The sequence below is a fragment of the Rhinatrema bivittatum genome, chromosome 8, assembly GCF_901001135.1.
Source record: "Rhinatrema bivittatum chromosome 8, aRhiBiv1.1, whole genome shotgun sequence".
Lineage (NCBI taxonomy): Eukaryota > Metazoa > Chordata > Amphibia > Gymnophiona > Rhinatrematidae > Rhinatrema > Rhinatrema bivittatum.
The window spans coordinates 194,135,464-194,158,215 of NC_042622.1; the positions used below are offsets into that span (position 1 = coordinate 194,135,464).

Genomic DNA, 22,752 nt, shown 5'->3' on the forward strand with positions numbered 1-22,752 from the left:
CACTGCCTATCACCCACAAGCCAACGGACAGCCAGAGCGAACTAACCAGTTTCTAAAGACCTTCCTACGAGCCTATGCTAACGATCAACAAAACAATTGGTCCCATCTTCTACCGTGGGTGGAATTCTACCACAACTCCCATGTCAGCGCCTCCACCGGTTGTGAATACCTCTCTCAGTCCCATTTCCAGCAGCCCAAGCAACTGCGGACGAATTACACAATCTCTGGACCCACACCACCAGGCTGTTGCAGGAAGCAGCAAGTTGGGCTAAAAGATCCACGGCTGCCCACCGTAGACTAGCACCCCAGTTTAAGCCCAGTGACTAGGTGTGGCTCAACATCTGATTCAGGCTTCCATTCCAGCTTCTGGCACCTCGATATATCGGCCCATTTTCCATCATTAAGCAAATGGGGCCAGTGACGTATCAGCTGCACCTCCCTCCTTCACTGGGAATTCATAACATCTTCCATGTGTCCCTTCTCAAGTCTTTGATCCTCTCCTGGCTCTCTCAGAAGATCCCTGAGCCACTACAACTCACCTCAGAGAGTGACACTACTTATCAGGTGCACGAGGTCCTGGACGTCCGAAGATGAGGCCGTAGATGGGAATACCTCCTCTCCTAGGAAGGATACGGGCCTGAGGAGAATTCTTGGGAGCCAGTCTCCAACATTCTGACAAAAATTGATCAGGCAATTTCATGCTACTTACCCAAGAAACCGACACCCCCAGGAGGGGGGCTTAGGAAGGGAGTACTGTTATCTTTGTCAACCTCAAGGCCCCAGAGCCTGCTGCACTCTCCTTCCGCCTGCCTGCCGAGGCGGATCCGGGCTCCCTGTTATGGTTAATGGTGTTTGGGTGGATCCTTGGACACTGTGGCAGCTGACCACACCCACGGGGGGCAGTCCCGTGAGGGACCACGGTGTCATGCTAGACTCCGGACAGACAAACACAGATTTGAATCTTTTATTAGACAGTTTAAGTGACCACCAGAGGTGGCAGTAGTGAGTAGTGGTTGTAGAGCCTGGCTGGGCGCGTCTCACACAGAACGCTGGAACAGTGGATACTCTGCAAGGCAGTGCTGTAGTGGAAAGAGACAGAGTTATGAGCACACAATAAGATTAACATTCAGAGTCCCCATGTAGAAATAGGAGAAGCTCGAGATAGGGAGAGCAGGCCCTCGAGAAGCGAGTACCTGATTCCTTAGAGCAAGAGACTCGGTAGCGTTGTACTCACTTAGCAGTAACAGAGATTCCACTAGACGAGAGGTCTGGCACCGGAGCAGAGAGCAGGCCCTCAAGGAGCGAGTACCTGATTCCAGTGAAGCAGTACGGTGGAGAGAGTTGGTTTCTGTACTCACTGATGGTAACTGTAAGTTAGTTCTTCCAAGTAGAAGGGTAGAGGTTGCAGGCAGCGACACAGGGAACATGGGCCCTCGAGGAGCAAGTACTGGATTCCTGATAGCACCTGAAAGAAGCAGCAGAGGGCCCCCCAAGGAGCGGGTACCCCATTAGTGACCCCGAAGGGTAGTACGACTTCCAGATAGCGCTGGAGTGGCAGAGTAGGTTAGGAACGGAGAGCGAATCCCATCCGTACGAATCCTGTTGCTAACTCAATGAGCTAGCAAATACTGTAGGCAGATATACCCAGAAGTCGTGAAGTCAGAACAAGGGGACGCCCCTGAGGTTCGCACCAATGTAGAGTTAAAGATGAGGGCGGCGTGCGCGTGCGCCCTAGAGGTGCCTTGAAGGAGAATGGTGGGAGGCAGCACCAAAGCCGGTCCGGGGACGCCGGAGAGAATGGCAAGCAGACGCCGCCACGGCCATCAGTCCAAGGTGAGTGGGAAGAGCCGAGAGTAGAGAGAGGTAGGCGGGGCGAAGCCGTCGAAGACCAACAGACGCAACACTCCCTGACCGCAGCAGGAAGCAGAAGCCGCATAGCGCTACCGCCTCCCAGCTCTCCCACTGATGCACCAGCCCTCCCCAGGCTGAGTCACCTAACAAATGCCGCCCATGGCCGCACCTGAGATGACGAAGCCTCCCTTCTGCGCTGGGTGCCCCCCTAGGCATGTGTCTCTCCTGAAGATTAAAGGGTCCACGGCTGGAAATCCCTGCAGCCCTTACTGATGATGTCATCAACTTCCTTCTATTTAAGGGAAGCTCTGGAAATGGATCCCACTGCTCTTCTTGAGTTGTGGTCCGGAGAACCTGCATTCTTGCCTTCCTGAGTTCCAGCCTTCCTGCTGCTCCTTCCCTCGGCCAGGACCCTTGGCCTTTGGACCTTCTGCCTGGACTAATCCAAGGCAACTAATCTATATGTTAGAAAAGTAAAGAAAAGCACAAGAAAAATGAAACCTATCTGGTTCTGCCAAAATAAAGGCTAAAGAACAGCGTTCAAGAAATACAAAGGATCCCAAAGGGAGGAGCACAAAGAGAATATCTGGTAGACTGAAGGAGACAAAGAAATTAATCAAGACGCAAAAAGTCAAGCTGGAAGAGATGAAGTATGCCAAAGAGATTAAGAGAGGGTGACAAAACATTTTTTCAGATACATCAGTGAAAGGAAAAAAGTTCAAAGTGGTATAGTGGAAATTGAAAGGTGAAAAGGATCAATGAGTGGAGAGAAGACGAAGAAGAAACGGCAGAAATATTAAACAAATACTTCAGTTCTGTGTTCAATAAAGAAGACCCTGGAGAAGAACCATGCTAGTTAACAAACTAGCGGGTCGATACAGTGAGAGCGGGCAAGCGCCCACTCTCCCGGCGCGGGCACAGGAGAGTGTCCTGTGCGCGCGATACAGTAAGTTAATTTATTTAATTAGGAGGCTGGCGGTAAAAAGAGGCGCTAGGGACTTTTTGGACAGGAGCGGGCGGCTGTCAGCGAGTTTGACAGCCGACGCTCAATTTTGCCAGCATCGGTTCTCGAGCCTGCTGACAGCCATGGGCTCGGAACCGGACACCGGCAAAATTGAGCGTCCGGTTTTCGGTCCCCGACAGCCGCGGGCCAAATTCAAATTTTATTTTTTTTTACTCTTCGGGACCTCCGACTAATATCGCCATGACATTAAGTCAGAGGGTGCACAGAAAAGCAGTTTTTACTCCTTTTATGTGCACTTTCACGGTGCTGGAAGAATTAGCGCCGACCTTTGGGTCGGCGCTAATTTCTGAAAGTAAAATGGCGGCTTGCCTGCACATTTTCTTTCGGAATCGCGGCGCGCATACCTAATAGGGTCTTCTAACATGCATTTGCATGTTGAGGGTGCTATTAGGTGCCGGGGGGTTGGACACGCATTTTCCTCCCCTTACTGAATAAGGGGTAAGGGAAAACGCGTGTTTCAAGAGCAGGCACAGTGCGCTCCGTCGGAGCACACTGTACGTTATCGACCTGTAGAGGGAATGGAGTAGATGTAAACTCATTTACAGTAGAGAATGTATGGGAAGAGCTGAGGAAACTGAAAGTGGACAAAGCATGGGGCCCTGATGAGGTTCATCCCAGGATACTGAGGGAGCTCAGATATGTGCTGGCAGGTCCACTGTGTGACCTGTTCAATAGATCCCTAGAAACGGGAGTGGTGCAGAGTGACTGGAGAAGAGCGGTGGTGATCCCGCTTCACAAGAGTGGAAACAGAGAAGAGGCTGGTAATTACAGACCAGTTAGTCTCACCTCGGTGGTGGGAAAAGTAATGGAGTCACTGTTGAAAGAGAGAATAATGAACTATCTACAGTCGGGAGAATTGCGGATCAGAGGCAGCATGGATTCACCATGGGAAGATCCTGTCAGACAAATCTGATAGAATTTTTGGACTGGGTAACCAAGGAATTGGATCAAGGAAGAACACGCAATGTCATCTACTTGGATTTCAGCAAAGCTTTTGATACAGTCCCGCACAGGAGACTGGTGTATAAAATGAGAAGCTTAGGAGTGAGTGCCGAGGTGGTGACCTGGATTGCAAACTGGTTGACGGATAGAAGACAATGTGTGATGGTAAATGGAACTCTCTCTGAAGAGGAGAGCGGTTTTAAGTGGTGTACCGCAAGGATCGGTGTTGGGGACGGTCCTGTTCAATATCTTGTGAGCGACATTGTGGACGGGATAGAAGGTAAGGTTTGTCTTTCTGCGGATGACACTAAGATCTGCAACAGAGTGGACACGCCGGAAGGAGTGGAGAGAAGGAGACAGGATTTAAGGAAGCTGGAAAAGTGGTCGAAGATATGGCAGCTGAGATTCAATGCCAAGAAGTGCAGAGTCATGTATATGGGGAGTGGAAATCCGAATGAACTGTATTCGATTGGGGGGTGGGGGGGGGGGGGTGGGGAGGAAGGCTGATGTGCACGGAGCAGGAGAGAGACCTTGGGGTGATTGTTTCGCCGACTTCAGATCATTAGACACTATGTGACAAGGTGATAGCATAAAGCCAACAGAAGATGCTGGGCAGCATAGATGAATATCGAGTAAGAAAAGGGAAGTGATTATCTCCTTGTACAGGTCCTTGGTAAGGCCTCACCTGGAGTACTGTGTTCAGTTCTGGAGGACCGTATCTCCAAAAGAGACAGACAAGATGGAGGCAGTTCAGAGAAGGGTGACCAAAAAGGTGGAGGGTCTTCATCGAATGACTTATGAGGAGAGATTGAAGAATCTAAATATGTACACCCTGGAGGAAAGGAGGAGCAGAGGTGATATGATACAGACTTTCAGATACTTGAAAGGTTTTAATGATCCAAAGACAACAACAAACCTTTTCCGTCGGAAAAAAATCAGCAGAACCAGGGGTCACGATTTGAAGGCCCAGGGAGGAAGACTCAGAACCAATGTCAGAAAGTATTTCTTCACGGAGAGGGTGGTGGATGCCTGGAATGCCCTTCCAGAGGAAGTGGTGAAGACCAGAACTGTGAAGGACTTCAAAGGGGCGTGGGATAAACACTGTGGATCCATAAAGTCTAGAGGACGTGAATGAAGAGTGGGTAGCTCGCGGGAATGACGGCTACTTCCTGGAGATAATACCCTTATTCAATAAACATGCACACAGTTAATGTGACTCCAACATTGCTCTAAGCTTCAACGGCAAGAGGGAAATGTGGAAAAAGGATTTGCATCACAAAAAAAGCGGAGAGTAGCTTGCTTGTTACAGTGGCTACTACCCCCAAACCAAATAAGCCTGATACTTCACTTTCAATGCATATCCAGCATAGCTCTTGCTTTCAACGGCAGGGGAATGAAGAAAGGTGGATCTATATACAGACAACAACCAACAAGGACTGAATTATTTGGTCTGGGTGGGCAGGTGGGCGTGGGTTGTGGCTTGCTTATTGCAGCGGTTGCTACCCTAACAAATTGGGCTAGATATTTCACTTAGATGCAGTTCCAACTGTGATTTCTCATTAATGTGGGGGTGGAAGGGAAATAGAACCAAAAAGGTTACTAAGAGCCAAGAGTAACATAAGTATGAGAAAAAAAAAGTGCAAAACTTGCTGGGCAGGACTGGATGGACCGTTTGGTCGTCTTCTGCCGTCATTTCTATGTTTTCTATGGACCTGACCTCGAGTATTGCTGGTCTTTGCCTTCTCACCTGGCCATCTCGCCCCCAGGATTATCCACGCAAGGCCTACCAGAGTCCAGCCAGCTGCGGGACCCAACGGCTCAACCGGCAGGGAATGTGGCCTCTGCTTCCCATCCGGCCTCACCTACCGACGGTGGGGGCCTCTCTCACAGGCAGTGCCAATTCCACCTCGGATCAAGGGTCCACTCCTCTAACAGTTCTGGAGAACTAGTTCCAGACTATGTTAATCCAATAAAAAGGTCTCACCTACAATGTGTGTGTTGACCCTTATGCATTTTATCTACATCGAAATAAGTAGAAAAACAGGGCTGGATTAATGTTGTGTAGCGCTGTAGAATTGATAAGAAGAAATAAGTAGTAGATTGGCATCGCACTCCTTATGGGCAACACAATGAGTGTAATGTTGAAGCTGTGCTGCCATATGGCATTACAGCAAGCAGAAGCTGGCTTCTCTTTCACCTGGCTCTTTGCTGCCCTAGACAATTACCTGTTGCCTATTCCTAAATCTAGGCCTGAGAAAAACACCTGCATCTTGAACTACAGTGTAATGTACAATAAATGAGTTGGGATAAAATAATCTCTTCTAGTCTTAGATATATACTTAATTACTCCCCAAGAATTGGGACCCAAAGTGATTTAAATTAATAAAATATAATACAGTATAATATCTATATATTAAGCTGAAAGTACTTGATGCATATAGAAACCTCCTGTATCTAGAGAAGTATTAGCTGCATTGTTTTTTATTAAAACTGTCATTAAGGTTGTTTGACTCCTGCTGTGTGGATGGACTAGATTTTTCCAATGTGACCTATTGCTATTTCCCAAAGGTGCTGCTGAGACACATTAGTGTTTTCTTTGAGCCCATTCTTTTCAATACTTAATGCCAACACCAGTTTCAAGTGAAACGGCCATTGTATAAGAAAGAAGTTTCAGTTGACAAAAAACATTCATTGGCAATCTTTCAAACAGTTTGTGCAAACGTTTTCAAGGGTTTGTGTGTGTATTTTTCATGGAAACACGCCTGGAACGCAAAAGAATAGTTATAAATAATATGGTTTAGGAACTTTTTTTTGTAACATGCAAAATTAGATCTTTTACGTGTAATCCACTGGACTACAGGTATTGCCTTTGCTGAAAAAAAAATCTATTCCAGGTTGTTCTACATTCTCCATTCTTGTTTCTTAGCACACTACTTCCAAGAAGCAGCTTTTCACCTTTCGGAAGGGGTTGCCTTAAAAAGTGAACGCTCTGAAGGACGTGGCTTTGGCAGGAGAGACATGTCAACCCCTTGATGGAATACGCTGGTGTATAGGAAAAAAAAAAGGCAAAAAATGATCATTTGGAGGCTAAATGCGAAAGACTGTCCTTCCAAAATAAACTGTTGGTAACGGAAGATTTGTAAGGAAGACGAGATGGAAACGTAAAATCTGCGTTTTCTATGATACGGCCCAGTTTTAGGAATGCCGACTAACTCCACAAAGAAAAGGTTAGTCCAGTCCCGGTCTTAAACTCCCCTAGCATGCATTCCGCTTTCCCTAACAGTGCGAAGTTCTTAAAGGTTAAAATGTTTTGTCTCTTGGGGAAACAGCTTAATACGTCCCTCCCCAAGTTGTATGCAAGCTGGTGAAGGAGTCAAAACAGGAGTCCATCAAACTGCCCCGAAGTAAGGCAGCCAGAGCCTGGGCAACGTAACTCCGCCCACTCCCCAATGATGAGAGAGGGGGGAGAACTCGTTTGCAGAAGGTTTGTCCCGAGCGCGCCGCCGTCGTCCTGCGGATTTCCGGCTGCTGGTGCTTCCCCCCCCTCCACCCCCAACTTTCCCCCGGAAGGAACGGGGTCTGGCCGCGGGCGCGAGGAAAGCAAAAGTAGGACGAGAAGGCGGCGGCTGGTCAGCGGAGAGAGCGCGCGCATAGACTGAAACCGGAGGATCTCCCCCCTCCCCCCATCAGCTCGTGACAGGAGAATGTCCCAGGCCGGAACGCTGATCCTTTTCTGTCAAGCAGAGCGGCTCTAATCCCCCCCCTCTACCCCACCCAGCGGGCCCGGGGCTCACGTACCGCCTTTGCGCCCCGCCATGGCTCGAGGTGCGGGCCCGGAGACAGGCCGCTGAAAGCAGGAAACTCCGCTGCGGGACGCCCGAGCGCCAGAGGAAGCACCTCCCGGAGCCCGCCTGACGCAGGTACTGTGCGCTGGCCGGGGTAGCTTGGGGTTTCTCGACTCCGCCAGCTCGTTCTGCTACGGTGTGAAGGCTCCTTGCTGGCAGGCCGCGTGTGTGGCGTGGATGAGCAGAGGAAGCGAGGGGAAGGGGGGCTGTGACAGTGCACCAGGAAGGACCGGGGGGTCGCTAAATTCCCTTTTAGTCTCCCTTTCTGTGTATTTAGCGTGTGCATTTTTCCCTGACTCGGGGGAGGGATCAGACTTCAGGATCTAAAGCTGTGCCTTTCTGAGGTAGGTGAGGGCAGGTCATGTAGTTATTCAGGAGTCATCCAGGTATGTGGACACCATTTTCCAGTGATAAGGAAGTTCCGAGATGCGTGGGTCATGGGTTGAAACTGGAAAGGACGTTAGCCCCAGGAATAAAGAGGATGCAGGTTTTGTTTTAAGGAAAGAATGGCAGGTGCATGGGGGCTACCAGGGGCGGAATAGTAGTAGAAGATTGGAAAATAAAGGGGATCATAGACAGCCAGGAAGCAAAGATAATGCCAGGAGATTACCCCAAAACTTCCCATCACTTCACATGCACTTAGAGCAGCATTACTCAAAAGCTGTCACAATGTGTAATGTTTAAATGAGCTACATCAATATGACGGTGAAGACCGTGTAAAAAATGTTTTGTAGTTACAAAAGACCGATATACATGGAAGATACTGCCAGAACTAGTAACCATGTCTTTAATAAAGATGCACCCCAGTCTAAAAACAAAATGGGCAATTTCATGGTCTCTCTCTGGTTTCATGTTCAATATTTGCATTTCCCCAAAGCAGTGTTGTAGAAAGTTTAAAAAATGACTTTTACAGCACTCTGTCTGGTCTCCAAAATGATTGTAGCTAATGAACTTATCGGTTACTGTATGCAGAACCAATGCAGTAAAAGAAACCCAGAGCACATACATTATGTTGACAGGTTCAATGCAGTAGTTTTAGCTTTGCACTGTGGAGCTTGAGTAACTTCCAGATGTTGCTTTTTCATTTCCAAAAACTCATTTGTTTCTTTCAAAACTCATAACTTACATAAATAAAGCCTTTATATCTATTTTCAGACAGTGCATCCTGGGGCTGCATACACCAGACTCCTGTAGCTGATTTCTAATTTAGAATTTCTCTTTGGCTGTGTTCTTAATACTTAAGATGTTTTAAACTATCATTTGGAACATAATGTAACTCCTAGGTAACAAAGTATTTCCTGCTATTGAAGAGTGCCTGATGCATCTGATTCTAGAGGAGAAAATGCCTTGGATTATTCATTTTTTTCCCTCCATGAACATAACAAGGTGCTCCATCAGCCAAGCCCATTATTTGTTTTTCAGTCATTGAACATGAAAAAATGTGTTAACTAGTAAAATGAACATGGCCCAGAAAGCTAAAAACATAAGTACTTAGTTATCCATTTTAAGGTTTAAAGTTTAGCGGAGTGATGTGTAACTGATTGTGGTTTTTTTTAAAAATAATTTAAATATGTATTCCCTTGTATGAAGTGCTGGCAATTTTGTATTGGCATATCATTCTTTAATATAATATGCTTAAAACCGAAAAATAAAGTAGGTTATAGTACTGTGTAGATGCTTGAAGTATTTGTAAGCATTTTAGTACAATAATTACAGCAGAAAATAATTACTTGTCCAGACAGGATTTGTAGAAGTTCCTGTACACTTCTGGCAGATGGGACTTTGCAATAATTTTAATTGTTATTTACAAGATGGCCAGATATGGACTCTGGTATTTGTTGTGCATACTGTCATTTACTAGGCTGCCAACTAAATAAGAGACTACCTTAGTCTTTGCATAGCCACCAACCAGATAATTGAAGCCTTTATGTACCCATTAACATAGAAACATGAAGGCAGATGCTAGGCAAATGCAGTCTTTACACAACCTCATGATCCTCTTTGGGTAAATGAGGCTCCCCAGTAGATCTTTTGTGCCAGGATGCTTATGTATAGGCAGCTAATATACTGACAAAACAAGAGAATGAAAAATATGGTCACGTCAGGTGAGATGATTTTTCATTGCCGTTGAGAACCGTCAAATGCTGTTGCTGAAAGGAAGCAGCAGAGCAGGGATGCATGAAACATCCTGCCAACAGGAAGCAGCACTTACTAAAAATGGCAGCATAGTTGTCTGGCCAGGGGAAATGCCCCATCTCCAAAGAGCATGAGGTGTACAAAGGCAGTGGTTCTCAGCCTTTTTTCTATCAAGACACACCTGAGAGATGACGCTCATGTGCTTGACACACTGAACACATGACCATCGTGGGACTAAATATAAACACAAACTCTGCATCCACAGGAGTCCCCCCGTCCCCCCCACCTCCTAACAATGGGTGCAGAGCCAGAACTAAGACATTTCCCTGTACCACTCACCATACAAAAAATGATATTCAGAGTCTGGTCTCATCTCAATAACAGCATCATAAGCTCCCTCTACTACCAGGTGCATTGTAAAATAATACAAACAAACCCTACTCTGTACATGCTTATCAAACTTGGCATACTGAAGCAGCACTAACTCCAAGAAATGAAACAGCAATAGCCCTACCCATGAAAAAGGCAGCAGTTCACCACCAGTGCAATATCATATTGAGAAAATACAACAAATGACTGATACAAATCCCTACTTGCTAGTAAAGTATCTCATCTCAGTCACACACATACAGAATACAGACAGACCTATCTTCACCTAATGTAGAATAAAATACCACAAATTATAAATGCAGAAACAAAAATTGGAATGGAAAGCCCAAGAAGACCTGCATGCAGTGCAAAACTGGAGAACTAGAAACAAATACGTTTTCCTCCTACACTAAGCAAAGTTCAAAGATAGTTTTGAGAATATGCATTTCTTCTGACATATAATGGCTTTTGTACCCAGTCTCTCCCCTCCATGCCCCCATCACCCCTCACTTCTCCCAACTACTCAGTCGTCCCTTCACATGCTCATGTCCCTGCCCAACATTTCCGACATCCTCTTCCCTCCCCAGCATACCTCTGTCCACCTCTTTCTCACCTCTTCTTGCTCAGCATCACCTGACCGCCCCTTTCTCCAACCCAGCAGACAGCACCCCTCCATCTCTCCCTCCACTTCCATTTCTCCTCCCTGGCCAGCAGCCCCAGCCCCTCCTTCCACCTCTCCCTATCTCTCAAGGCCTTTCTGCCCAGCACATTTCCCTCTCTTCCTGGCTCCCAGCCAGCATAAGCCTTCGGTCCAATCCAGAGATTCCCTCCTGCTTTACCAGCAGCAGATGAGGGCAAGAAGCATAGAGGAGAGGAAGAAGATGAGGCAGCAGCAGCGGAAGTCAGCAGTGGATCTATAGAGCAGGCAGCTCTCTGCCGCATTCTCCTGCTTTCATGTCCAGGCCCCCATGGGGTAAAGAGAGCATCAGCAGCCTCACTGCCAGGCCAGGCAGAGGAAGATAAAGTTGGTGTCCTGCCGGGCCCATATGAACAGGAGTTGGTGATATTGCGCTCTGATCTGGGTGAAGGAGGAGGGAACAACATCCCACTGGCCAGGAAGAGAAGGAAGCAAGAGCAGCTTCCTGTCTTACCCAATAAAGGAGAAGTCAGCCAACTCCTGCCCAGACTGATGAGGAAAGAGCAGCCTTCTGTTGGGTGTGCGATGCACCTGTTGAGAACCACTGTGCTAAGGAACCAAATTGCAGAACCTGCAACTTCTGAAGAGGAGCAAGAAGCACGGGAGCAGGAACCCCACACCCCAGGGGAGAAGAGAAGCAGGAAGTGTCTTGGGGCCTGGGAGAGACGTGGTAAGGGGATTGGAGGAGAGAGAAACACCCGAGAGGAGGGGGGTAGAGAGGTCTGCACCTCAGTGTGGTAGGTATGGAGGGGAGAGAGAGGGTGGGGGCTGTGCTTTCTCCAGGGAGAAAATGCACGCATTATGTACTCCCACCACCTTCATCCTTACTGCCACCCCCTATCCCATGCAAATGATGGGGAAGGGATGTGGAAGCACATGAGTGCATTTCATCCCTAGTGAGTAAGGCATGGAGACATTTTAAAACCTTGGGCAAAACTATCTTTTAGTGATACTAGACTTGGTAACTTGAGAGATTTAATTTTAGGTAGAAATGACTACAAACTGAATACATGATGCTCTTTCAATGTTTGACTTACTAGTTAAGGTACTTTTTTTTTTTTTTTTTATTTACCAATGGTTTGATGTCTTATTTTTTTGCGGGACAGCTTAGAAGGATATTATATACCAGAAAGGCTTGAATCAGTCATGTCACATGTAAAGCCATTCTTTGCAGCTGCGGGTAATGTTGAGATTTTGCCTTGCATCCTGTGTGCATGGCATACAACCTTCAGCTTCTAATACATCTTTCTAAAGCCTTTAAGACCATCCTTTGTGATGCACTGTTGATACAGTATTTTGAAAATTAAAAATGTATTTTCAGGCTACTGTTAAATCTTGTTTGAGTAATGATATTTTAAAACGTTATACCTACTATTGCTGGATCTGCTTTGAGCTGAGTCCTTGAAAGATTCAGTGCATAAACCTATCAGTGGGCATTTTTTATGCTCTTTTTGTAAGACTGTTGCCTATTTTATTCTGTCTTCCTGGGCTTAATCTACACCAATACTGTTAGACTTTATTCATCCATCTTTTTTTTTTTTTTTTTATCCAGGTGGATATCCTTAACATTTAGCTAGTAGCCAACGTGCTAATATAATTTTGCTGGTTTGTTTGAAGTTTAATCACCCCAGGCACCATTATTTTCTGTTGATTATAGCTAAGCCAGTTCTCACTTTCCAAGAGCATGTGAATCTTCACATCCTGAGTGCTTGAGGTACTTCCCAACAGATTGGTCTTTATTCTTAGCAGTTGCTTTAGGATGCTGGGTTACTTTTTGTCTTTTAGAGCCAACTAGTATGGATGTCAAGGATATTTTTTGTCTCTCTAATTCACTTTCCCTTTGGTGCACCAGTAGGTACATCAGCAGTGTATCGAACAAGTTAAAGGGTATCCTTTAAGTGAAAGACCTGTGCCAGCATGCAAAGCCAGGTCCTTGCCTGGCAGTGCATAGCGCTGCCCCCAGTTCAGCCAGCGAGCAGGTTATGTTTGGAAACCCAGGCAGCTTGAACACGCATGTGCTTCATCCTGACTAGGATTGTTTATGCATTGACAGCAGGACGCAAGTAATTAGAAGAGTAAACCGTGTAATTTGAATGCTGTGTTTTGATTGGCTGAGTGCTTCAGAAATTAGCACACTCATGGGCAATACATTTCTCTGGCTTCCGGCAAATGGCAAATTCTCTGTTTGAAAGCAAACCTAAGCCGGTTTAGCGGAAGTACGTGCGCTACCGTGTGGAAGATGTGATTTTGATCCCCCAGGCCAGGCTTCTGCTCCCTGCACTGGCCGGGGCTAAGGATGTTGCAGAGGCGTTCATATTAGCCGGTTTGTAGAGAGACCTGGTTTGAGGCTCCTGCCAAGAAACTATCACGTTGGTGGCTGAGGGGATGTAAAATAAGGGATCTGTGCTCCCCCCCCCCCCCCACCCCACATAGTTGCGAATGAAAGCTTAAGATGCCATAGTCCAATGGAGGCTAATTCTGGTTGTCCTGTCAACCTAAAGTAGCAGGAGGAAGCTGGTGGTGGGCCAAACTCCCACCCCTCTCTCTCCCCCCCCAAAAATAAAAAGCTAAAACTTATCAACTTTGTCTCTTTCTTTAGAGGTTGGAAGTCTCATGTTTTGATGCAATTGGCAATTTCTGCAGTAGAAAGTTAAGGCCCTTGCACCCTGTTAGTTATTTTTAAATAAAACATACTGCTTTATTGTTACTTTGTTTTTGTTTTATTCTGTTGTGCTTTCTCTTTCTGTTTTAATCTTTTTTTTTTTTTTTGTACATCACCTTTATTGTCTGTCAAAGGCAATTTATCAAATAATAAACATTCATTTGCAGAGTACTTGATTGTACAGTTAAATCATTTACCTACATAGAGACACACAGGCTGCCTGTTGCCCATTCTTGTTCTCTAGGATAGTTTAATTATTTACTTTTATGCTCAGGGCTGGCACCAGGTGACCTGACTGGCTAAATCCTGGTCCTTGTTGCCTGTTGGCAGGGTGCAAGTAGTGGCACACACACACACACACACACACACACGTAGTGGTGCACTGCTGCTGCTGCAGAATCGGTGGCTGCTGTTGGTTGGACAAGAGAGAGACGCTGGCCTATAGAGAGGGAGAGCCAAAAGGAAAAGAAATAAAAGTAAAAATAGGCAAGAAAACATTTTTCCTGGTGGCTAGGTCGCTGTAGTTTTCCTCTTCTTTTTTTTGTTCTCTATCAAAAGTTTGGTGGTGGGTATTGTGTTTTGTTTTTTTTGTCTAGGTGTGAACTGCTGTTGGTTAGTTGGGGTTTTTTTTTTTTTCCCACGATCTAAAATTTCATGTCTTGAGCCCCAGAGCATTTTGATTTTACAATTGCATAAGATTTTTCTTTCAACATGCCTGACTGAAGTGCTGTCTGTATTCCTGCAATTCAAAGACATTGCAACATGAATGGGTAAAGAGATACCGAACCTCGGAAGGTTTCTGCATGCTACCATGCAAGATCTGTGTAATATCCCTGGCTGCTTGTTTACATATTGGGTGAGAAGTGGGTACTTCTGTATGAGGACAATTGGTTACTCTGCATCACACAGATGCATAGATTTACAATCTCTCAGCTTTCCTGAGCTCTTGTTTTTTCTTGTTTTGAGATTTATCAAGTTATTGAACATCTATTACTGAATGGGAACAGATGATTTTCTTTTACTCTATATAGGGTCTCCTTAGTTCATTAGAGTTGTAAAATCATGTTGGAAATCAAACAGTACCACCTTAACTTGAGCCATCCTCACCCCTTTCAGAAATAAGGTCCATGGTCATGTAGTGTGAGAGAGTTTGTTTTACTTCAGGATCCCACCACATATGAAGCCCACTGCAGCATCATCACCCACTGCAGCATCATCTCCCTCAAGCATTACCAGCCTGGTTTTCCAGCTGCGGATTTTAAGATTAGAGTTTAAGACCCTCTGACTCGGTTATGTCAATAGTACAAGATTAGTCGTTTCCTGATACAACTGTACTTTGTATAGAGAGAGAGAGAGAGAGTCATCACTTTTGCCTTTTTTATGAGTTTTATCAGAATGGTAAAATGACACAAGCTCAGAACAGATTCTGTGGACCTTTTTCTATTCAGGGTGCACAGTCATGGAGAGCTGCTTTTTCTCCTAAGCTTTTACACTGTTTCTGAGAGAGGGTCCTTGGGGAGTACCCTGCCTGTTATATCACAGTGTAAAACGTGGTCTCTCTGACATTTCTAAGGTACTCAACCCTGTCCTGACGGGACCCCCATCCAATCAGGTTTTCAGGACATGAGATGAATGTGCATGGTATGGAGGCAGTGCATGCAAATTCATTTTCTCTCCTACGTATTCATTGTGGTCACCCTGAAAACCTGACTGTCTGGAGGTCCTCCAGGGCAGGTTGGGGGAGCCCCTTCCCTAAAGCATATTCCGCTGTCACAGTTACCACATTAAAAAGTATATGAGAGGGCTGATTTTAAATCAGATGCCACATCCAAAATCAGATCCTCCTGAGGTGTGGTCTGTTCTTTTATAGTTATCTTAAGAGAGAAATTGCTGTATTTGTGTACCTTGAAGGTGAGTTTACATAGCAACACAACATAGTGAAATGTTGGTTTAAAGTGCAGCAGCCAGCAAGGCATCCACTTAATGCACAGCTGGCTGAATTATTGCCGTAGTTCTCTGTTAACATTTTTCAGTGGAATACAAAGTGGGGAGAGACATTTTCTCAGTGCATTAATACTCCAGGGAGCTTGTTTATACAGGAATGCAGGCACTTTCCGAGCAGCTGAAGGCTCTTAGTCTCATACCTCACAGCGTATCCAGCCTGATGCTGCGTGCCAACCTGCGTCCTGTCGTGCTCCGTAGGATTTTAAGAAGTGAAAAAGTTATAGGCTCAGACTTAAGACTACCTTTCTTCACCTGTTGAAAAAGCATCTTTATGCTCTGTTTAACAAGGTCAGCAAACCTATTCTAATTTAGAACCATATGTGCCGTTGCTGATTAGAGCAGACTGAAATCGTGCCCTTGTGTGTGTGTTTTTGTTTTTCTTTTATAATAGTCAAACATTTCTGCAGTACCTTGGCAGCCTACATCTACATGGCGCCCTTTGGACAACTCTCCACCAACCTTAATGGTCATGTTGAAAGTTTGGGACAAGTGGAAAACTAAGACAGGGGGCAAGGGAATTATTTCTATCTAACGCACCTATTTCACATTACATTTTTCAGTATAGGCATGGCCAAAAGAGCTTACGACTCTTGGAAGAAACGGGGTATTTTCCGGTTGGAGAACCTTCTATCTCAAGGTCTTCTCATCACTTTCAGAGAACTGGTGGATAAATATAGTCTTGGTACCTCAGAGTTCTTAGCATATGCTAAAATACAGCGTTTTATCCTAGCTCAGAAAGTCACTTTGTTGTGGATGGAAAGGCAAGACTTTATTTGAAGGGTTTTGTGACCAAAAGACAAACTTAAAAGCTCAGTTTCTAAGTGGCAGTGTCTGCTTAATAAGGACAATTTCTCCACCCTTTTCCCATATGCGTGCTTGGGAGAAAGACCATGAGATGTCCTTGAGTACTTCCGATTGGGATTCGGTATTTTTGACTGTCAGTAAAAGCTCTGTTTTTACATCTTTAGAGGAGAACTGTTTATAAGGTGCTAGATCTGACTCCGACCCTTATACATGCAATGTACCCCTTGAGAGAAGAGAAATGTTGGCGGGGCTGTGGGCAACAGGGGTCCTTTTTTTCATATATGGTGGTCTTGTGAATCAATTAGAGCATATTGGCGACAAATTTTGGGTCTGGTGTCCTCTGTGCTGGGCATTAGTGTCCCCATGTGCTAGTGCAGCCTTGCTCAGCATCCCGACCAAAGGCTTAAACAATTTGCAAAATAGCTATGCGTTGCCAACAAAGTATTGCTCCCTGTCTACGGTCTGTCCTCACATGCTTACGTTTTTACTACCACATGGCCTATATCACCGCCTCCCGACACCAGCAACTACCTACTTTTCAAAAGGTGTGGTGGCATCCTTGTGTTCTGTGGTGGTCCACGTAGCTATTAGAGGTATTGTGCTTTTTTTTTTTTTTTTAAGCCGCTGTGTCTTATCACCTACTAAGCATGTGTAAGATACAGAGTTGCCTAGATGTTTTATTACTCTGCAGGGGTTATTTAGGCTCTCACATGATTATCTTATGATAGAATCCAAACTCTGAGATAAAGATCTAAGGTCTCTCTTCAGCCAACTAATGTGTGCTACTAAAGCCTCTACAACGGTTAAGAGGACACATGTTTAACACCATATATTTTTATTTTCATTTGCATTTCTTCTGTAGTTTTTCTACATTTGGACTACAACAGGGTTAGGGAGGGGGGAAGAACATTGTAGTTGTTTATATTTGACTGATGGATATGATTTGTGTATTGCTATATCTGTTAGTTATCAGTCAATAAAATTTCAATTATAATAATAGTCAAACTTTACCACGACTGGCTATATGCCTAGCAAGCATTTTGGTTATCAAGAGGGATCAGTGTGTGAATTTCGGAGAAGATGCCACCAGCATGCAACTGGTCTCAATTTGGCTTTTATTTATTTATTTTTATCAGTGCCTGGCACTTTCATCCTGTTCCCTTTGGAAACTGCTTCTGTTGGGTTATGGTGTCCTGAACCTGCATTTGTAGCTACCCAGGAATTTATCCCCTTCCCAGTTCAGCCCAGACTCTGAACTTGGCCACTAAATATCGCCACCAAATGATAGCAGAGGCTCCTGGCCTGGAACATGGCAGCCTGCAGAACTTGGTACTGGACCCAATTCATAGTTTTGGCTCTTCTTTTCTCTTAACTATCGCTTCTCTTAACCGTGCTGTTCATATGTGATGTATGTCACTTTTTCCTTCCTTTTTCCTCAAATGCCTCCTCTGGGCAGCTTCTAAAATAGACATGCTCTCTATTCTGGCTAATCTTTTCAACTTAACTTTTCCACAGTCTGGTTCTTCCAGCCTCTGTGATATTCTTCTCTTCTCTTCTGTTAAAAATCTTAGTGCCTTCGTTGACTCATCGCTCTCTGTCTTTGCATGGGTCTGTCCTCTGTTCAGCTGTTTGTTTAATATCAGATACATTGTTCTCTTTAGCTGCCTGTGATCTTCTGCTTCATGCACTTTCTGTCTTCTCTGGACTCCAGCTCTACACTTTTGGCTGGCTTCCCCCAAACCTGTCTATAACCACTTCAGGTCTTGGCTAAGGAAGCTGTCTGTCTCTGTTCCTCCCGTGCCGTTCCTTTACTTCAGGCTCTCCACTTGCACACTTCAGTATAGCATTTATCTTGCTTTAGAATGTATTTTTGATTCTTCCTTATCTTATCGTCCCTCATGTCACGCTGTGTCACTTCCTGTTCTGCTGTGTGATCTGCTCTCTCACTGTGCTGTGCTTTTAAACTAGTTCCTTCCTGCTTCAGGGCTCCCTCTCTAGTGGCAGCATTTCTCTGGATTCCCCTCCCTCTTGGTATTCAGAATATCGCTGCCTGGTTTTCCTTTCCCCTGGTGGGAAAACCTATCTTGAAAACCTGGTACTTTTGTACCATTGCCTGTGAAGAATTTTCTGTTGTCAGTAGCTCTCTGACCCATCAGCCAGGAACTTCTTCCGAAAAGCATCCAGCTGAGAGTGCAGAAAATGGAACACACACTTCCTTTTCCTTCTGCTAGACCAGCCCATTACACTTAGAATTTCCTGGCTCCTCAGCTGCTGGAGATAAAGGGCACACCCACGTTGACTTCACTCTTGGCTATAAGAGGGGAGTGACCGTAGGCCCTTGCCAGTAGTCTCTGTTTTCTGTAGCTGCAGACAAATGCAGATGAACTCTTTTTCTTTAGAACCTTCCAGAACCAGGGTTCATGCCTGGCCTGGTAGAGCTTGCTGAGCTCCTGGGGCTCCAACCAGGGTTCATTCCTGGCCTGGTAGAGCTTGCTGAGCTCCTGGGGCTACAACCATTTGGGGTTGATTTTCCCCCCCGGTGAGCTGCTTCTCAGGAGGGGACCCTGGTTCCATAGGGACTGAGGATCCCCCTAGGGGGAGGACCCTTACAACTTAAAGAGTATAGGATCCTAGAGGACTTGGCCTTATTTGAAGAAAAAAAAATAACTTCCTTTAGTGTATCACAGTCTCTCTCTCTCTCTCGTCCCCTCCCTCCTCTTGCTTGTTTTGCACCCTGCCTCTGCTCCTTCCGGGTGGTATGAAAGAATAACGCTTTACCTTTTTTTTTTAAGCCGGAATAGAGAGGAGCTGTGGCAGGCGATGCTACTGTGACCGGCAGCCTGCAACACTTTTTTCCCTGGAGGTAATGAGTACTGCCTTCCTGCCAAGGATAAAGAGGGAAGGCAGTCAGTCCTCTCAGACAGTGCCACGGCAGTGAATAAACAAGGGGGCACCCGCAGACCCAGGCTTACAAAGGAAGCAAGTTGGATACTGGGTTGAGCGGAGGAGAACTTGCCCTATTCGTCAGCATCTCATATTGCAGGGAAGGAGACTGTGCAAACAGACTTTCTCAACAGGAACAGGCTGGGCTTGAGTGAATGGGAGCTTAGCTAAGAGGTGTTCCAGATGCGCACTTAGTGGTGAACTGAGCCAATGACAAGGCAGGCTGGTTCTTCTTCAGTCGACAGAGGCAGGTTCCAGTGGGTTAGATGCCTTGATCTGGTCTTGGCCGAAGGACAGGCTTCTGTATGTATTCCTGCCTTTGCCTTTGATAGGCAAAGTGATGGAAAAAAAAAAAAAAAGATAGAGGATTACCTCTCAGAAGTGACTGGCCAAATAAACCATGGTATGCAGGCCTAATAAGGCTCCTAGTGGGGGCCCCCTGCAGCTCCCCAAATATCAGGGTTTGCTCTGGCAGGGTCCAGTACCAATGGAAGACCCATCTCCATTTTATCTTATGGCCTGGCCCTTGAAAGGGCATAGCTTTGAAGCAGAGGATACTCTCGGGCAGTAGAAGCACCTATGCTGAAGGCTCATAACAGCTCAATCTCGTTATCCTAGATTAGTGTAGAGACTATCCAAGGCTTACTGCCAGGAGAATAGAACTTCTCCATTGAAGTCAGGAATCCCATGAATCCCTCACGTCTTAGAAAAGGGCTTAGCTCTCGATTCATTGCAGGTATAGGTGGCAGCCATATCCTACAGCAGGGGCCACGTTAAAGGCACCCAGGGAACTGCACGCCCAGATGAGGTGGCACTTTTTAAAAAAGGACTAAGCATATACACCCGCCTTTCAGACTGATCTTTCGTTAGTGGGATCTTAATCTGGTTCTTTACAGCATTCGTAGGAGCATCCTTTGAAGCAAGAATCTGTCATTAGAGAACTACCTTCTTGGTAGCAATCTGCTCTGCCAGACTGATTTTGGAGATGCAGGCCTTCTCATGCCCTATTTACTAATCTCTCCTAACTCTGTCATCTTTAAACCAGTGCCCTCATTCCTTCCAAAGGTGGTGTCTACCTTCCATCTGAATCTGGTATTGTTTGCTCCAGCTTTCAGGAGTGAGGAAAGTAGGCAGAAGAGGGGGGGGGGGGGGGCACCTTCACCTACTGGAGGTGAGCTGTGTGATATTACGACACTTGATGGTGATGTACCCTTTTAAGAAATCCCATAGGCTGTTCATGCTGTTCAGTGGACCATGGAAAAGGAAAATCATCCACTTAAGGCCATGATAGTAGGACAGGTCAAAGAAGCCATCTCCTTGGCATATATACTCAGCAACAGCGGTGCTCCATGCACACACTACAAGAGCGCAGGTATCTTCCTGGGCAGAGGCATCATTTTGTCTCCCCAGGGGAAACCTGCAGGGCTACCATCTGCTCATCCCTGCCCTTGTTTTCCAAATATTACAGGCTGGATGTACAAATGAAGAAAGAAATGGCCTTTGCGTCCAGGATACTTGAGGCAGCCTTGTCTTCAGTCCACCCGGCCAAGGGAATAGCTTTTGTATCGCCCAAATATAATGGACTGGTCTAGCAGAAGAAAAAGGAAGGTAAATTGTTCTTATCTGCTAATTTTCTTTCCTTGAATCCTGCTAGTCCAGTCTGGCCCCCACACTAGAATATAGAGGGCCACAAATGGAGATGTCTGAGGTAATCTGACTCATTCTCTTCCTCTTTTCTCTCCCCTCTTTTTGCCTTTCCCTGAATGGAGGAATAACCTTGAGGGATTGAAAAAAAAATATAGAGAGAGAGAATCAGAAAAGAGGTAAGAATAGCGTCCTTGTCTGGTTGTTTTGACAATAGGCTACTGGCAAGGGTCTATGGCCACTCCCCTCTTATAGCCAAGAATGAGGTCATGAAAAGAGTATGCCTGCTATGTCCAGCAGCTGAGGAGCAGGGAAATCCCAAGTGTAATGGACTGGTCTAGCATCAGTCAAGGAAAGAGAATTAACAGGAAAAAATATTTTTGTGCAGAGGTAATGACTTATTAAATAAGTTGGGTTTTTTTCTTCCTTCGGGTGTTGATGCTGAGTTAGATACTGTACATCTGTATGTGAGTGGTGCAACTTGGCCAACTATTTGTCAGCTGTGAATATTGATGTGTTGTGTTACATTGTCCTCTAATCCTTGAGTCTGGCTTCAGAAAGGACTCTAAGTTCTGGTGTTGCACATGCACTGTTTTCACAGAAGAATACTGTAGCGCTAAGTTGAAGGCCATACAACTGCCCTGAGTGTTGTGTGTATTACGCTCTGATTTCTGAGCTGGCTTCCTTGCTCTCTCTCGGGCCGATAACAGTAAAGTTAAACTTTGATGTTTAGATTCTTGTTGCAAAGCGTGATCTGCGCCTTCCTGCTCCCCATCATGAGATGCTGTCATGCGGTGATGCCGAAAGTGCCAGTTGTAAGTCAAATGATCGGTTGTGCAGATGCTAACAGTAAAACGTGTGTGTGTGTGTGTGTGTGTGTGTGTGTGTGTGTGTGTGTGTGTGAAATACCAGAAGCACTTCTCGTGTTTCTGTCCCCACGGGTGAATCTGATCATGGAATGTGTTTTTAGTTTGAATACCTTTAAATTTCTATTTTTGGCAGTCACACCTGTGACCTATAAGGGTTTTGGGGGGGGGGGGTGTCTCAAATTCTGTGTGCCCTTACTAAGTAGGACTTATTAAAATCAGGGATTTTTTTAAATTTGGCAAGCGTGTGATCCCTGTGGGAAGACCATTTAGCTGTTAACGAGGCCAGCTACCTTCCGTCACCCCAGCACAGTGGTTTTTCCATAGCTGTGACGGAGCTTAGGATTTGTTTGGTAGGCAGGCAGGTCTGCGGCCAGTGCCCCATAATAAATAAAAGCTTGAGGACGTCTTCTCTGGATTGCCCTTGGAAGCAGTTTACTCTCCTGACACAGGATTTCGGAAGCTTAGCAGGGAAACCGTGACCAGTATGAGGCGGAAATGGAAAAGCTGTCAGATGCCTGGTTGGTGATATCGCACCCTGGCCTGTGCTGCTCAGCAGATCCTACCTCCTCTGGCCATGGATGCTGGAAAAAGAGTTCCTTTCTGCAGTTAAAATTTGCATCAACTTGTCCTTGTCACAATTTTCTTACTCTTTATTTATTTATTTTTGCTCCCCTGTAATACTGTGTTGACATCTGTGGATATACACTCTCAAAATTACAGTAATGACGGCATGTGTCCATATCTAATGGATTGAGTTACTGTTTAATATTTGCATTGAAAAAACCTGCAGGCCTCCCTTTCCATGCCAAGGAAAAGAAGCTTATTAAATGAAAACAAACGATCTCTTAGCTCGTATGAGAGAAGCCATACTAGCACAAACAGCCTTAGGTGATTTATTTGACAGTCTGACGTCCAATAAGCTCCTTCATTTAGATTTGTATAAAATTTCTTAAGTTTTTTTT

General features: G+C 45.5%; 1 protein-coding gene across 1 annotated transcript in view; it reads left to right on the top strand.

Moving 5' to 3' along the window:
- The first annotated feature begins 7,300 nt into the window (after window positions 1-7,300).
- Window positions 7,301-22,752, top strand: part of TMEM248 (transmembrane protein 248) — a 77,923-nt gene continuing 62,471 nt past the window's right edge. The window contains exon 1 of the mRNA XM_029612306.1: window positions 7,301-7,737. The gene's annotated coding sequence lies outside the window, so the exon portion shown is untranslated. The remainder of the gene's footprint in view (window positions 7,738-22,752) is intronic.